Genomic DNA, 18,445 nt, shown 5'->3' with positions numbered 1-18,445 from the left:
CCCCATAAAAGGTTTTTTTTTAAAAAAAAAAAAAATAATTGGTGACCAGGGCCCCCCCATCAGTTTATTTATTTATTTTTTAAACATTGGCACCAGGGCCCCGTAAATTTTTTTAAAAAATCATTGGTGGTCAGGGCCCCCCATAAGTTAAAAAAATGTTGGCGCCAGGGCCCCCCATAAAAGTTTTTTTTTAAAAAAAACATTGGAGCCAGGGCCCCCCTTACAATTTAAAAAAAACATTGGGGCCCCAGAGAATATTTTTAAAAAAAAAAAACATTGGTGGCAGGGGCCTATAGAGTATTAATATAATAAATTGGTGGCCAGGGGTTTAAAAAAAACAAAAAAAACAAACATTGCTTTTCAGTAGAACTGAACTTGTGGTTTTAGAACTTCAACTTTGGTTCTTTTCATGGCTTCGGGTCTTTTTGTGGCCTCAGGACTTCAACTTCGGCTCTTTTCATAGCTTGTCGGCTTCGGGACTTCAACTTCGGCTCTTTTTGTGACTTCGGGTCTTTTCGCTGCTTCAGGACTTCGGCTTTTCGGCTCTTTGGAAGAGTCGGTGCAGCTTCGGCGATGTCAAGAGGGGCCCGGATATTTCAAAAAGTGCAGCACAGTCCCGGGCCCGGTACCCTGATGGCGACCCTTGCCATTGCAGCTGGGTAAGTCACGGAAGCCTATCACAACGATCCAAGCTGCTGTATTTTTTCCTAAAATAAAGACTGGCTGGGGGCTGCCTAACATATAGGCACCCTCAGTGAACATACAGTAACAGTACTATTTACCTTCCCTTGAAAGCCTTTATGTCCTTTAATATGTTATAGAACAGTCTATTCGTAACAGTTGTTCACCTTCCAAAACTTTTTTAGTTCCTTGCCAGAAGCACCGTAAGAGGGGAACAGCCAATCACAGCCTATCAGGTCCTGCTAGCTGTTGATTGGTTCCTGTCCTACAGTGCAGTGAGCTGAGTGCCATCGGCTCCCCTGCACAGCCTGGGCATTCAGAGAGTAGGAAGTGGAAGAGAAGAGAGGGATTATTAGGGTTTTTGCAGAAATATTCAATAAATCAGCCTGAAACACTACTTTTTAAGCACAAATCTACTATCACTGAATGAGTTTAACGCACTGGTACAGTCTTATTTTTTACAAAAAATGTCACCTTTAATCCTGCTGAGAAGAATCCCTAAATTTCATTCAAAGACAGCTGTCCTGTTAGCATTGATACAATAGTTGCTTACATCCCACTGATGCTGCTGAGAAATGTTCAGTTACATGTAGCAATGTAACAATTGTTACAATTAAATGTAATTACTACACCTGTAATACTGAGCTGCCACACTGAAACACCAGAGACAGGAACATTAAACTTTAGACTTTAGTTTTGAAAAAAATAGTAATTCATAAAAGTATTTATTTCTGGTGAACAATCTGAATATAACTAAACTGAAAAAAGTGTTTGGAAGGTGAACAACCCCTTTAGATCTTTTTACCTTTACGTTTTGTTCTTTAGCAGTCTTTTTTATTTCGTCACCTCAAGGCAGGACCCATCACAATGCAACTCTGCTGCCAGTTTTTCTTTAGTAGAAATAAGATTTTTAAAAAAAAAGTTAAAAGGTTAGTTCAATTAATTACCTTTAGTTATGTTATTCTTAACATTTTTTTTAATTTAAGATCTCCTCATCTTCACTTTCAAACAAGTTTTTTTCTGTGGACCAATGCCACTTTAAGGAAAACTGAAAAAAGGGGATTTTTTTGCAGCCATCTTTTTCTCAATGCAGAACCTGGTATACCAGCTCATTGCCAGAAACTTTTCCATTCTGCAGCTCTGGTTTGGGTCTTGTATAGTTTAATTGAGAGTATAGGGCAAATGAAAAGAATAGTTCACATTAGAATTGAATTTAGTATGTTAAGAAACAGTCTATGTTTAACAACTGTCCAATTTAAGATCACTTTTCAAGTCTTAATTTCTTTCTTCCTTTTTTTCACCTCTCAAGACAGGAATCTGTGCTCTAAGGGCATTATTTATTATTATTTTTTCTGGTCAGAGCTTTAAAGGGGAAAACAATTGTTTTTGGAGGAAAAAACTCGAATTTTATGATTTATTAAACCCTGAAGCTGCAAAAAGTCTGAATAAAAAGGTACTCTATCTCAAACCTGCCAAGGTCATGTATGATATCTTCCAATTTACAATTGGAAGATATCATAATCTGTGCTCAGTTTTGACCAATAATCTGAAGAATTTGAGGTTTTCGAGTGATAATCTTAAAAAAAGAGATTTTTCTGGTCAAATTTTAAAAAACTGTACAATTCAGATTTTAAATGATTTTATTGAGTATTTTCCTTCACCAGGTTTTTTCTACTTATTTTATTGATAAAAATGTGCACGTGAGTTTGGTCTAAATGGTTTTAAGAAAATAGTGCGACATTTTTGGATTTTAGTAAATAACCCCTAGAAGTCAGTAGCTCTCTCAGCCCAGTCATGTTTCAATAAATTACAAAGGAAGGAAAGCAACAAGATAGCTGATTAATATATAAACTAAGAACAGCTAAGCAAATGAAAGCAATATGGTTACTAAAGTAAGACCCCCAATTTAATAAATGTATAATTTAACAAATTTATTTTCTTCAGTTTGAACTATTTGCATTCCTTTTAATGCTCTTTCCAGCTTTCATTTTAAAATCCTATCACGTTGTTGTTACTGATCCCATCACATAAAACACAGAGGGGCTCATTTACTAACATACAAGCTCAACTGTACACTTGCAATTGCCAGTGGTCAATGGCTGTAAGATTAGCGAGGATTGCTGTATGGTAGAGGTGATACTTTTAAATATGTGAAAAGTGAACGTGAAGGAATGGCAGTGCACTGGGTACAAAAAAGGAATGACTTACTGGTCTTGTTGCTACTAATATGCAATTTTTGGAAAGTAGACCCATGGTCTAAGGTTTTCTGGTGGGCCCCTGGCATCCCAGTCCGACACTGTGTGCAGCTAAGGCCCATCTTTTTATTCTCTTTGCAAATACACATCTGTTATTTAGGCACCACCATTTACGCCACTCTGCTGCATTGTGTAAAAAATCCATCCTTCCAAATCCATCCCAGACAACCTTGAAGGGAAAAACTATTCATAATTACATAACATTTGAGAAACAGTCAGTCTTGGTTACATATGTAATGTTTTTTTTAACCAGTCCTTCAGAATCAAACTTGGTATCCCAGGAACCCTTTCTCTTCATTAACTCATTTACTGGGGACAATAATAATAGAAGTCACAATATCCCAAATTGTTCTTGTCCACTAGTTAATTTGAGTTTCCAGGTTAGAATACATGTGAAAAAGAGCAGGTTCAAAGAGTAGTCACCCTTTAAATTGCATTAAGTATATTAGAGAAAAGCTTGTTGTTCACCTTCCAACACTTTGTTCAGTTCAGTTGTTTTCAGATTGTTCAACAGGAATAAAGACTTCTTTCAATTACTTTCTATTTGTGATCATTTTTCTAATATTAATATTGATGCGTAAAGGAACAGTACAGTGTAAAAATAAAAATTGGGTAAATAAATAGGCTGTGCAAAATAAAAAAAAATATTTCTAATATAGTTAGTTAGCCAAAATTGTAATCTATAAATCCTGTAGTGAGCAGATGCTTAACATAATAGAACAGGACACAACTTTCTGCTTTGCAGCTCTCTAACTCTAAGTTAGTCAGTGACTATAAGGGGGGGCACATAGGACATAACTGTTCAGCGATTTTGCAATTGATCCTTAGCATGCAGCTCAGATTCCAAAACAAACAGTTATAACCCATGTGCCCCCCCCCTTCAAGTCACTGACTGGTTGCTGCCTGGTAACCAATCAGTGGAAACCAAGAGAGCTGCAAAGCAGGAAGTTGGGTTCTGTTCTGTTAGACATCCTGTCTCTCCAGCCTTTATACTGTTATAAATTGATCCATTACTTGATCCATTTCTTATCTTTAGCCCTGTTGTGCATAATCCCTGAGTTTCTTTAAAGGCAGCTGTTATACAGTAATTGATACAATAGTTGCTAATATTCCACAGATGCTGCTGAGAAATGTATCAACTAATGTACTAAATTGTAACATGAGTTATGAATCTGCACCTGGATTACCGAACCGCCGACTAAAACACCAGAGACAGAAACATATAAAAGATAATTAAACCTTTAAACTAAGTGAATGTGAAATTCATAAGAGTGCTGTTCTAAGTAAAATTCCAAAATTTTGAGGGATACCTGTATTGCTTATATGAGTGAGTTTTGTTACAACAGCGCCACCTGCTTGTCAGTTTGTGACCATTCTGACCACCAAGTGATGTAGGAAAGTTGTCAGAAAGAAAGAGGACTAGTCTGATGTTCTTCTGGTTAGGAAAGATATGAGAAATGTTATCTGAGGTTTTTAATGCTTTTGAATATATAGTGGCATATCTCCATAAAATCGCTCCAGATGAGAGATTATTATGAGAGATTCTTATTATTGAGAGATGTCTTTTCTGTCGCAGGCAGCTGTAACGCAGCTCTCCGTGCATCTCACGGTACAATCATATGGTCCCCTGCACTCTTTAGCTACAGTCAGATTTGACCTATTAAACCTAGGCATGCTGACCAGCCTATTCCCAGTCTATAGTGAAGAAGGCAGCTGCTGCTACTGCTTCCAGAGAGCCACTCTTAGGTGCCAATATGACTTTGTGCAGCTCTGGGCAAATGGTCTGATTACTGATGGGTAAGAGTATTTGGGGTAAAAATAAACAGGACTCATGCAAATTCTAGTTACACAGTTTCATGACAGTAAGCTTGGAACCTGTTTTATGAAAAAATCATTTTGCCATATGCTATGGGAGTAGGTTTTGATTAATTTTCACATAGCAATGTATTTAAAGAGGTTGTTCACTTTTTTCAGTTCAGTTGTTTACCAGAAATAAATACTTTTTCCAATTGCTTTACATCTTTTATTTTTTATCAGTTTTCAAAATTGAAGTTGAAATTGAAGTTTAATATTCGTGTCTCTAGTTTTCAGTCTGGCAGCTCAGTGACCCAGGAGCATCTGAACTGCTACAATTTGCTACATTTAGTTGATACAATTAGTTGATTTGTCAGCAGTATCTGTGAAATAATAGCAACTATTGTATCCAGGGCCGCCATCAGGGGGGGACAGGGGGGACAAGTGTCCCGGGCATGGACTTGAAGGGGGGTCCGGTAGGGCTGCACTTTTCGAAGAGCCGCCCCCCCCCCCCCCCCTTGACAGCTCTGAAGCGGTGCTGCTCGATCAAAGTCTCGAACAGCCGGATGTGGACGTCCCGAACAGACGAAGTCCTGAAGCCGCGGAAAGACACGAAGTCATGAAAGGAGCCAACACTGAAGTCCTGAAGCAGCGGAAAGACCCGAAAAGTCCTGAAGCCACGAGTTCTACTGACCACCAATGTTTTATTTTAATACTCTATAGGCCCTGCTAATTTTAAAAAAAAAATATTTTATGGGACCCCAATTTTTTTTAACTTGTAAGGGGGGCCTTGGCGCCAAAATTTTTTTAAAAAAAATATTTTCTGCGGCCCCAATTTTTTTTAACTTGTAAGGGGGCCCTAGCACCAAGGTTTTTTAAAAAAATATTCTTGGGGCCCCAAATTTTTTAACCTGTAAGGTGGGCCCCGGCACCAATGTTTTTGTAAAAAAAAACTTTTATGAGGGACCTGGCGCCAATGTTTTTTTGTTTTTTTGACTTATAGGCCCCGTGATTTCTAATGGCAGCCCTGATTGTATCAGGAGCATATGAACTGTTACAATTTGCTACATTTAATTGATACATTTAGTTGATACATTTCTCAGCAGCATCTGTGGAATATATGGATTCTGCTCAGCAGGGACAAAGATAAGAAATAGATGAACTTGAAACAGTTAAAGAGTTGGCGACCCCCCCCCCCACTAGAGCTGCTTTAGAAAGTGAAAAATAAAACGTTACACTTCAACATTAGGAAAAACAAATAGCAAAATTGAAAGTTATTGGAAAAGTCTTTATTTCTGGTGAACAATCTGAAATCAACTGAACTGAAAAAAAGTGTTTGAAAGTGAAAAACCCCTTTAATAGTAGACAGATTAAATTCATCTAAGCAAAGATTTTATATAATAGCATTTATATCATGATGTAATATTCTGTTCCTATTTTCCTTTTGAAAAAGCTCTTTTGCCTCAGAATTAAGATATTTATTTTCATAAAATTAATTGGGACAAAACTCGATATTCATGATATTTTTATGCTGGCAGTCTGATAAGTTCAGCTCTGAAGCAGGCATCCAATGTCAACAGCACATGCTGCCAAATTGGATAATTGTGCTAGCCTTATAAGTACTTACAGAAAACAGCATCATCTAGCCTAATAGAACACCATGTTTATGTTTTTTGTTATTTTTTAATTTAGTTGCAGGTTTTCAGAAACTGTCTACCCAAAGTCAAATCTATATTTTAACTGTTATATTGTTTAAAGGGGTGTAGCCATAAAATAACATAATGCTTAAAGGGATACTGTCATTGAAAAACTTGTTTTTTCCAAAATACGTCAGTTAATAGTGCTGCTCCAGCAGAATTATGCACTGAAATCTATTTCTCAAAAGAGCAAACAGATTTTTTTTATATTCAATTTTGAAATCTGACATGGGGCTAGCTAGACATGTTGTCAGTTTCCCAGCTGCCCCAATCATGTGACTTGTCATGTGACATCTGCACTTTAGGATGGAATTACTTTCTGGCAGGCTATTTCACCTACTTAATGTAACTGAATCAGTCTCAGTGGGACTTGGCTTTTACTATTAAGTGCTGTTCTTAGATCTTACAGGGAGCTGTTATCTTGTGTTAGGGAGCTGCTACCTCGTTACCTTCCCAATATCAGACCCGGACTGGCAATCTGTGGGTTCTGGCAAATGCCAGAGGGGCTGCTCTATGGTTCCATAAAAAGTTACCATATAGTGGGCTGGTAGGGGGCTGTTTGGGCTGGTAGGGGCTGTTTGGACCTCTGTGTACTTGGAATGGCAGGGCCTATTTTGACCCCCAGTCCAGGCCTTTTCCCATTGTTCTGTTGTTAGGCAGCTGGGGGGTGGTGGTGATATTACTCCAACTACAGCAGTAAAGAGTGACTGAAGTTTATCAGAGCACAAGTCACATGACTGGAGGCAGCTGGGAAATTGACAATATGTCTAGCCCCATGTCAGATTTCAAAATTGAGTATAACAAAATCTGTTTGTTCTTTTGAAAAATGGATTTCAGTGCAGAATTCTGCTGGAGCAGCACTATTAACTGATGCGTTTTGGAAAAAAACATGTTTTCCCATGACAGTATCCCTTTAATGCTCAATTGCTATTTCTAAACAATTTTCCAATTATATTACTTACAGTTTTTTAATTGATTCAAATGTATTTGCAAATGTAAAACCATGCAGGGCCACCATCAGTAACTGACTTTATCAATTCAATTCGGTGAAACAATAGCAAATGTTAAGTCTTCCAAGGAATACATTCTTATAACCCCCAAAAGATTGACTGGTGTGAAAAACAGTGCTGATACTGTGGGTGACACAGTTAAGGATCTCACTTCATGTGTTATATGAGTGCTTCAAGAGGTAGTCTTTGAGTTTATATCTGAAGGGATTGAGAAAAGACTCTCTCTAGGGATGAAATTCCAAATGTAAGGAGAAACAAGACTGAATAGGATTTAAGGCAGAAAACAGCAGTAGTAGTGGGGGGACGGGACCCAGCGGTTGTTCTGAGAGGAGCAAAGGAGTCAGGGGAAACCATGATAAAGACTTCAGTGGAGGCGGGGCATGTACTGGCTGAGATGAGAGGAGGAGAATTCTGGTAGCAGAACTGTAGTGGGGAGAAATGTCATTTAGGGAGGCCAGTTAGTAGCATGTTGTAGTAGCCTGGTCAGGATAGGATGAGAGCATGCATGAGTATCTCATTGTTGCAGATGAAAGAAAGGGGTAGATTTATGCAATACTGCATAAGAAAAAGTTACACTGTTGTTAATATGATCAGAGAAGGAGCGAGAGGAGTCAAAGATTACCTCCAGGCAACCTGTTGAGTTGACAGTGTTAATGAGGTCAATACAAACAGTAAAAAGGGGAAGTAGGGCTAGTCTTAGGCGGACAAATGATTAATCCAGTTGGAGATTGCTAGGAGGCGCTTAGAGAATTCAGTCTCAGTTTCAACCATTGAAATATATATTGGTATCATCAGCATACAGATACAGAAATACGTATATGTATAATGAAGCAATAGAATTCTTAATGAATCAGATGAAAATTGAGCATAGGACTGGCTAGATATGGGATGACTTTGACGTAGTTGGCCAGCTTAAATATATTGCAATATATGGACAAACAATCCCTGTATTGTTTAAAGGGTAAGGCATTTTTTAGTAGCACAAAATGTCTCAATGTCCTTAATATATTGATAATGGGTTGAGTGCAGATGACTCTTGTATTTGTCTATATGTATTTTGTGGTCAAAGCCTCATTGCACTCCTGCTTAACAGTTTTAAAAATTAGTGGTGAGCACAACTTTCCCTTGTTTGTCTCTGAGTATAATACTGAAGTGTAAGAGTTTGTCCAGTTTAAACTTTTACTAGAAATGTCAGCCTTTGCCACTTTAGTTGTAGAATTCAAGCTATGCCACTATATGTACTATATGAAGTATTGCAGCAGCTCAGCTAGATGACTCAGCTGTCACTTTCACGCTCAGACACTAGATGGTGCTCACCTATTGCACTGGAAGGGAGATGTGTGTTTTGAAAGGAAAATGCCACCTGATGATTAGTTGTCATGGGTTACTAGACCTGTATCATGGTGTACCTGTAGCCCACTAGCGTACTTTATTGATTGAGGGAGAGGATTGAACTCTTTCCAAGTGATTGTGATACATTTTAAAATGGATGTTTATCTTATTATTATGGCCTGGTATTTATATAGCTCTGACACATTTCTGCAGTGAGAGAGAGCACAGGTTATATGTCATTCCCATCAGTCCCTGCTCTGTTGATTTTACAATCTAAAGTCACTAGCATATGCAGGACCGCCATCAGAAATCGCAGGGCCCCATATGACAAAATTTCCTGGGCACCCTGGGCTGCACCCACCGCAAGCCCCACCTACAGGTCCACCCTCCCCACCACACAGTAAAAAAACAAAAAAAATATTGGTGGCTAGGGTTCCCACATGTTAATAAAAAATAAAAAGATATTGGTGGTCAGGGCCCCCCATAAAAAAACATTTGTGGCCAGGGCCCCCCCATTAAAAAATATTGGTAACTAACCTGCCTTTATGTTTTTGAAGTGGGGGAGGAAGTTGGACTACCCTAAGGACACAGGGTAGAGTTGTGCAGCAGGTCGGGTACCCACAAAAACCTGCGATACCATGCGAGTTGCAGGTCGAAGTTTCGGGTGCGGGTATAGACGCAGGTCGGCGGTTCTGCGGGTCAGGCCGTGAGTCTACTCAATAGTGATATTTACTCCTTTTTTCTGATCATGTCTACTTCCGATGATGTCACTTCCGGTTTACAATGAAAGCACTTCCTGATTCTTGATGGTCAGTGGGTCGCGGGTCCGGGTTGCGGATAAGGTACTTGCGGGTCGGGTAGCAGGTCCAAGCATGTAAGAATACGGGTTGCAGATTGCAGGTTGCTGGTACGGGTCGGGTACGGGTTCCAAAAAATGGACATGCGCAGGACTCAAGAATCTTCTTGCAGTGTAATTGCTGGGAATGAACCCAGAACCCCAGCATTGTATATCCTTATAAATGGTGCTTAGTAATGTAATTTATGTGACATGTGCCTCCTTTAGGATATTAGAAGTCAATAACACGTATAAGCCCAAGCACAGTCTTATTCTTACAAACAGAAAAAATGTGGTTAAGTAGGACATGATTGCTTTAGCTTTCTACAGAACAGATCACACCATAATGGGTCTTACTGCTGGGCTAAGTTCTGTTGGCATATAAGCCTTGCACCCAAGCATCAGTATAAAGAATGATTTTACACCACCCCCAACCATTTTGTTGTATCTGAAGATGAACCTGATGGGTGCGTCAAATACTAAATAACAGATCATAATATACAATTTCCCACTTTACACGTGCACTTATTAAGAAGCACCTGAGTCCCCAAAATTTCCCTTATGTGATACTGCACAGCCTGAACTCTGTTTGAGAGGAAAAATAACAAACCCAATTTTGCCTGGACAAACATATTAGGGCACATGAATGAGTCATGAATGCCCCAGTTTTCTCATCATGCAAAAAGAACCAGATCACGTGCAGCAGGACAGTGTCTCCAACTCCAAGCCATAGTCTGCCTGATTGTACTTGTGTCAGTGACATATTTTTTGTCAGCCCGTATCTCCAATGGAGGAAAAACAATTTGGGGGCTAAAGGTTCCCTTTAATCTTCCACAAGTATATTGCCCAGTGCTATTTCACAATCTCAAAAGGAGATTTAGCAGCATAAAGCTGGTAATAGGTTAAATATCTTGCCAGTTGGGGTCTGTCAGGATTTTTGCTTTTTATTGCTCTGTCCGTAACATGCTTCTCTCTCTCTCTCTCTCTCTCTCTCTCTCTCTCTCTCTCTCTCTCTCTCTCTCTCTCTCTCTCTCTCTCAGCAATAGGTGGAATTGTACAAATCAAAAAATTAGCATATGGCATGCAGCCTCCTCGCAGTCTGATCCAATTTTAAAGAACAAATGGACAGATGGCTGTGCTGCACATTGTGTATTGTAGTGCAGTATAAATTGGACGTTATGAAGCGAGTGTATTTATTTATGAAAGAATAATTTAGTGGGATAGTTTTCCCTTGAAATGCAAGTTGTTTAGATATGTTAGATATGTTTCCTTTAAAATGCCAATATCATCTCTGGGCCCTGGAAAAAAACCATGATAGCAAGGTAAATTTTTTTAATCACACTGCCTTTCACCTAAAGTTCAATTCATAAGCTGAACATACAGTATATGAATGCCTTTAGTGGAAAATTGATTTAGCAATTTACCACACTATTAGGAGAATTTACATTACAGGAATGTGTGGTAAAGTGAGTGATGTAAGTATCTCTGCCTTATAAGTTGCACTTGCAAAAGGGAGTCAGCGAAGTGGAATAGGACTGCATACATTCAGCTATTTTATATAAAAACTATAAATTTTTTTAATAACAGTATATTAGATATAAATTTCTTTGCAACCAGGGAACAGTATAAAGACGTTTCATTTCTTGCCTTTACATCCCCTTTAAGTACATTTACAAATCAATTCAAACACTTTGATACATTTGGAACAATTTAAGATTAGAAATAATTGTAACAATTTAAGATAAGCAGGACTCTTAGGGTAAGGCCACACAAGGAGATTCGGGGAGATTTTGTCACCTGGCGACTAATCGCCTCGAGGCAACTTTGGGCGACTATTGAAAACGCATCGCCGCATGTGCATTAGCACAGGCGACTTTTCATTCTAGCCTATGGGGAAAAACGCCGAGGCAGTTCGGGGAGATAGTCGCGCAAAAGACGAGGCGATTAGTCGCCAGGCAAAATCTCCCCGAATCTCCTCGTGTTGCCTTACCCTAAGGGAAACAGGGCAATTTCACCTTCATTAACAGAACTGTTATAATACATAAAACATTGGCCTTAAACTCCCAGAAATATGTTCAGACTTTAATAACCTGGCAAATTTGTCAAATGGACATGGTAATTAAGGGGTGTGGCCATAAATGGGAGTGGTCAAAAATGCTTGAGGGAGGAGGGAAAAGGGAGGGAGAGAGAGGACCAAACTGAGCATGTTCAAGCCCTAGCCCTGGAGGTTTAAGATGAAAACAGACAGTCTGACACAGTAGCCCATGTGTACACAATAGAAGGAAAGAAATTTTGTTTCTTTTGACAGAGCAACATTACTTTGAGGGTTTACTGGTGTATTTATATAGACCTTTCTGATAAAGCCTACTTACATTTAACCTTTCCTTCTCCTTTAAGGTCCCCTAAAAATAGCAATGTCCTCTTTCTGCCAAAGTGCCCTCAATGCAGCCCACTGGTTTTTACCATCTCTACAACTCTACCATGGCTGTGATGCTTGGGAATTCAGAGACTGGTTTATAGGTCACACTGGACAGAAGCCAGAGAGATTCTTCCACAGGCATGAGTACTATTTGAGTATGTTTGTATTACAACTTATGGAAGGATTGCAATACCTCAGCCCAATGTAATCAAAGAAAATGTTTTTATTTCCATGACAGTTGTGACTTTAAAGGGCTGGTTCATCTTTAAGTTAATTTTTATTATGTTATAGAATGGTTAATTCTAAGCAACATTTCAATTGGTCTTAATTAATTTCTATTTTTAAATTATTTGCCTTCTTCTGGCTCTTTCCAGATTCAAATGGGGGTCACGGACTCAATCTAAAAAACAAATCCTCTGTAAGGCTACAAATGTATTGTTATTACTACTTTTAATTCTCATCTTTCTGTTCAAGCCCTCTCCTTTTCATAGGCCAGTCTCTTATTCAAATCAATGCATGGTTGCTAGGGGAATTTGAACGCTAGCAATGAGATTGCTCAAATTGCAAACTGGAAAGCTGCTGACTACAAATCTAAATAACTCAAAAAAAAACACAAATAATAAAAAATTAAAACCAATTGCAGATTGTCTCAGAATATCACTCTCTACATCATACTAAAAGTTAACGCAAAGATGAACAACCCCTTTAAAGTGATACTGACACTAAAAATGTTCTTTTCAAAATATTTATCTTCATCAAAAGTTACCTATAGCTCATGTTGATCGTTTTTCCCTGATAGTTCTACTTTTGTAAGTAATTGTCACTTGAAGTTCCTAAACCTGACTGTTTTGCCAACCTGGCTGTCTCTTCTTAACCCATCAGTTAGAGTTTCTAATGTTAACCGACTACTGCTGCACAAATATGGCAGCCCCCTCATAGATGAACAGGGTAGTAAGAAATATAACAGTATATACAGTACAGTGAGTCGGTTCCTAAGCACAGGTAACTGACAGCAGCCCAGAGGAACAGCAGAAAAGATGGGGAGCTACTAGGGTCATATTTGGAGGCACAGTTCTCCTTTAAGCCTATTCAAGCTTGTACTCTAAAGACTCTTTAAAGGGATACTGTCATGGGAAAACATGTTTTTTTGAAAATGCATCAGTTAATAGTGCTGCTTCAGCAGAATTCTGCACTGAAATCCATTTTTCAAGTTTTTTTTATATTCAATCTTGAAATCTGACATGGGGCTAGACATACTGTTGATTTCCCAGTTGCCTCCAGTCATGTGACTTGTGCTCTGATAAACTTCAATCACTCTTTACTGCTGTACTGCAAGTTGGAGTGATATCGCCCCCTCCCTTTCCCCCCTTCCCCCTCCCCCCAGCAGCCTAACAACAGAACAATGGGAAGGTAACAAGATAACAGCTCCCTAACACAAGATAACAGCTCCCTGGAAGATCTAAGAACAGCACTAAATAGTAAAAGCCAAGTCCCACTGAGACACATTCAGTTACATTAAGTAGGAGAAATAACAGCCTGCCAGAAAGTAATTCCATCCTAAAGTGCAGACACAAGTCACATGACTGGGGCAGCTGGGAAACTGACAAAATGGCCACTCACACGTACATGTGATGTCATAAAATTGCCCCTCATAAAATTGCCCCCAGTCAGCACTATGCCTCCTGCATCAGGAGGAAGTGTATTTTGTCACCATGCATTTAATGATCGAGCCTCCTGGTTCGCCCGCTACATGCATGCATGTGACAAAACACATTCCCTCCAGATGCAGGAGGCATAGTGCTGGCTGGGGGCAATTTTATTATCAAAGAATAGTGTTTGTTTTCCCCAACTGGAGCGCAGGCACTATTATTAACATTTTCTCTGATAGCTGCACTTTAACCCACTTGTATCCATTTTGTGCACACTGTTGACTGTTAGTTCCTTATTTACTTTGGACCCTAGGGGTTTGATTTTTTCCATGCAGTCTGTTTTTATTGCTCAGATAATAAAGGTTATGTTTTAACTTGTGCTTACTAATACGAATATGCATTACAAAACGGCATTTTAGTTTAATCTGTTTTTGCAGTGAAAGGTGCAGGAGCAAGGTGTTGCTGATTTTTGTTCGAATAATAGAATTTACTATAGCAGCTGTCTCTTTAAATACAGTATTTATCACAAGAAACATCCTTTAGGTAAAAAACTGTTCATATAAATAATTCCTTTTTATGAAAAATATATTTTCTAATATGTTCACTGCCTGTGGATAATCCATTATTGAAATACTGCCATTATAATACCACTGTCTGTTTTAAATGAGGCTCTGTGCTGAATCCAAGGGCATACATATGTGTTGGGTTAAATCAGTCAGTGAATAGACAGAGTTGGGTACTTTTTTACTTTCACACTTTTTCCTATTACAGGTGATCAGATAGTGGCATGGAAAACGATTATTACGATTATTTTATGTGCTAATTATTTTATTTTATCTCAAACTTAAAAATGGGCAGGTCAAAGTACACAGAATGCCTCAAATTCTAGACCATTAATTGATAAATATGAAATGGATAAGCCCTGTTTATCATATATTGGGGAGACTGAGTAAGTAGTTAACAAAACTGTCCCACTGACCAAAGTAATGTATATTGCTAGAAGGTCCACACAGGGCTGGATTTCAACCTGAAGCACCCCTGGGCTGCTCGTACCCCCTGCCCCCCATCGCTTGCACACTACCACCCGATTAGACCCCTACTTGCACCCCCATTCCCTCACCTACTCCCCACTGCTACATTTTCACTGACTGCTCGCAATGTGGACTGAACGGGGGGGGGGGTTGAAGACTGTCAAAATTCTCAAGCTGACATGATATATTAGAATGCCCCGACCTATGGGCTCTTGCTATTATTCACTGCACTAACTGAATGTTATGTGTAATATTGTTCATAAATGCTAAATAAAAACAAAAGAGGTAGTTCACCTTCTAAGGAGAGTTTTAAAATGAACTTTTTGAACCAGGTTCAGCATGTTTATAGTAGTAATGCTCCAGGCCTTTAGCGTTGTCACAGGAGTTTCCCATCTTGGATTTTGTTAGGAGTGGCTGCAACACACACATGCTTAGTGAACTAAGCTTAAGGTCTGTTGAAATAATGAAGCAGAAAATTAAGTTTGCCTGTCATACACGCTAATGCTGCAAGGCTAATTATTAAATTCTAATTCTAATTGCACTGGTTTCTGAGGTGCCATGTACCAATAATCTGAATTATTTACTAATCAGCCTAATGTTGTGACATTTATATTATATATATTCAGTATATTCTGTGTCGCCTCTAAACTTAGTAACTGACAAAGGCACAGAGCATGTGCAGTGGATCAGCAGAGAAAAAATGGGGAGCTACAGGGGCATCTTTGAAGGCACAGATCTTTATTGCTAAAGGCCTGTAGTTGTCTTGGACTAGTACAGAAGCACCATTTCTACTATACTTCTCTAGTTAGGAGATGGAAAGGCTTGGTGCACTTGGGGGTGCCAAATGTTAGGCACTCCCAAGTGATTGTATTGACTTACCTGAAACCTTGGGCTGGTGCTCCTATCAGCAGAAAACTGCACTGGCCCGGGGTTATACCAGTGAGCACCACGGAGCGATCCACTTCCGTCTTCTCTCTTCAAATTTTCCCGGGGGAAACGCATGCGCAGTTAAACAAAATAGCCGACTTTTTAGTTACAGTTTGGCTTTTAGTTCTACTGCACATGCGCAGCCGCGCGAAGGCACAGGAAGACGGAAGAAGATTGCTCCTTGGTGCTCACTGGTTTAACACCAGGCTGGTGCAGTTTTCTACTGATAGGAGCACTGGCCCGGGGTTTCAGGTAAGTCAATACAATCACTTGGGGGTGCCTAACAATTGGCACACCTAAGTGCACAAAGACTTTCCTTCTAATATCAAACTTTAATATGTTATAGATTGTCCTAGTCTTAGCATCTGTTCATTGGTCTTTATGTTCAGGTCTTTATGTGCTTTTCGCGGACTGAGGCAGTGTTTTAGATGCTGCCTCAACTCACTCATGGCAGCGCCCCTATTTACAATTAGGTCCATAAATATTTGGACAGAGACAACTTTTTTTCGGATTTTGGTTCTGTACATTACCACAATTAATTTTAAATGAAACAACTCAGATGCAGTTGAACTGCAGACTTTCAGCTTTAATACAGTGGGTTGAACAAAAAGATTGCATAAAAATGTTAGGAACTAAAGCCTTTTTTTTAATACAATAACTTCATTTCAGGGGCTCAAAAGCAATTGGACAAATTAAAAAACTGAAAATAAAATGTTCATTTCTAATACTTGAAAACCCTTTGCTGGCAATGACAGCCTGAAGTCTTGAACTCATGGATATCACCAGATTCTGGGTTTTTTCCTTTTTACTGCAGTGGTTTTCAGTTCCTTTTTGTTTGTGGGCCTTTCTGTCCAAAGTTTCGTCTTCAACAAGTGAAATGCATGCTCAGTTGGGTTCAGATCAGGTGACTGGCTTGGCCATTCAGGAATATTCCACTTCTTTGCTTTAATAAACTCCTGGGTTTCTTTGGCTGTATATTTTGGGTCATTAAAAAAACACCACTGAATCAATTTGACTGCATTTTGCTGGGTTTGAGCATACAGTGTCATTGAACACCTCAGAATTCATTCGGCTGCTTCTGTCCTGTGTCACATCATCGATAAACACTAGTGTCACAGTTAGGGTTGCCACCTTTTCTGGAAAAAAATACCGGCCTTCCTATATATTTATCTTTTTTCCCTATTAATAACATTGGGATAACCATCATTTTTACTGGCCAGGTGGCAACCCTAGTCCCAGTGCCACTGGCAGCCATGCACACCCAAGCCATTACACTGCCTTTGGCCATGTTTTATAGAGATGTGGTATGCTTTGGATCATGAGCTGTTCCACGCCTTCTCCATACTTTTTCCTTGCCATCATTCTGGAAGAGGTATTACAAATTAACATTTTATTTTTAGTTTTTTAATTTGTACAATTACTTTAGAGCCCCTGAAATGAAGTGATTGTGTTAAAAGAAGGCTTTAGTTCCTCACATTTTTATGCAATCTTGTTGTTCAGCCCACTGATTTGAAGCTGAAAGACTGCAGTTTACTGTATATACTTGAGTATAAGCCGAGTTTTTCAGCATCCAAAATGTGCTGAAAAAGTCTACCTCGGCTTATACTCGGGTTAGTGGGCAGTAGCTGAGATTGCAGTCACTTTTAATCATTCCTATACCAACAGTTCACTTGGGGAAAGACTGCAATATCACACAGCGCCCTCTGTTGGTTATATCAAAGAATAACAGTGCGCCCTCTGTTGGTTATATCAAAGAATAACAGTGGCTGCAATATCACACAGCGCCCTCTGTTGGTTATATGAAGGATTAACAGTGACTGCAATATCACACAGCGCCCTCTGTTGGTTATATGAAAGAATAACAGTGATGGCAATATCACACAGCACCCTCTGTTGGTTATACGAAAGATTAACAGTGATGGCAATATCACACAGCACCCTCTGCACATGGTAGTAGGACAGTGGGACAATGCACACAGCAATCCGTTTGGCAATTCTCTGTCACCATCAACTTTGCAAAGAAGTCCGGTTGATCGCTGGGGGGGTCGCTTTGGCGGAATGTGCGCTGCTGGGAGACAGGGCTGTAGTTGTGTCTAGGCTTATACTAGAGTCAATAAGTTTCCCAGTTTTCCTAGGTAAAATTAGGTACCTCGGCTTATATTTGAGTATATACGGTAACTGCATCTGAGTTGTTTCATTTAAAATTCATTGTTTTAATGTACAGAACCAAAATTAGAAAAAAGTTGTCTCTGTCCAAATATTTATGGACCAAACTGTATGTCTAATTATATGACTTCCTATTCTACAAGCTTTTAAAGAGCCACTGACCCTGGCAATCAAAACACAATTGTTTTTTATTTTCTAACTCCTTTTCCTTCTCTTTACCTTTGCATTGCATGTATGTACTATTCTATGTCATCCTACTTTTCAATTAAGGCCTCTGGAAGGTCTAAATGTATCCTACTGATGTACATGCCTGATCCTTAATAAAAACAAGTTGTTAAAAAAAAAACACAATTGTTTTGTGAATCTTTAGCATTGTTGTTATTGTTACTTACGTATTTTTTCTTTTTTAGGCTCTCTATTCATATTCCAGCCTTTCATTCAAATCACTGCCTAGATTAATGTGCCCCTAGCAACCAGATAGTTGCTTAAACTATAAGAAAACAAAGAGCTGCTAAAATTACTAAATAAGTAAAAACTACAAAAATATAAATAATGAAGACCACTTGACAACTGCCTCAGGATATACACGCTATAAGTGAACTACTCCTTATAACTCTTTAGGCTGCTTTGTACTCTTTGAGCACTGATG

The sequence above is a fragment of the Xenopus laevis genome, chromosome 1S, assembly GCF_017654675.1.
Source record: "Xenopus laevis strain J_2021 chromosome 1S, Xenopus_laevis_v10.1, whole genome shotgun sequence".
NCBI classification, from domain to species: Eukaryota; Metazoa; Chordata; class Amphibia; order Anura; family Pipidae; genus Xenopus; species Xenopus laevis.
The sequence above is the reverse complement of the archived record's forward strand: the minus strand, read 5'-3'. Positions refer to the sequence as shown.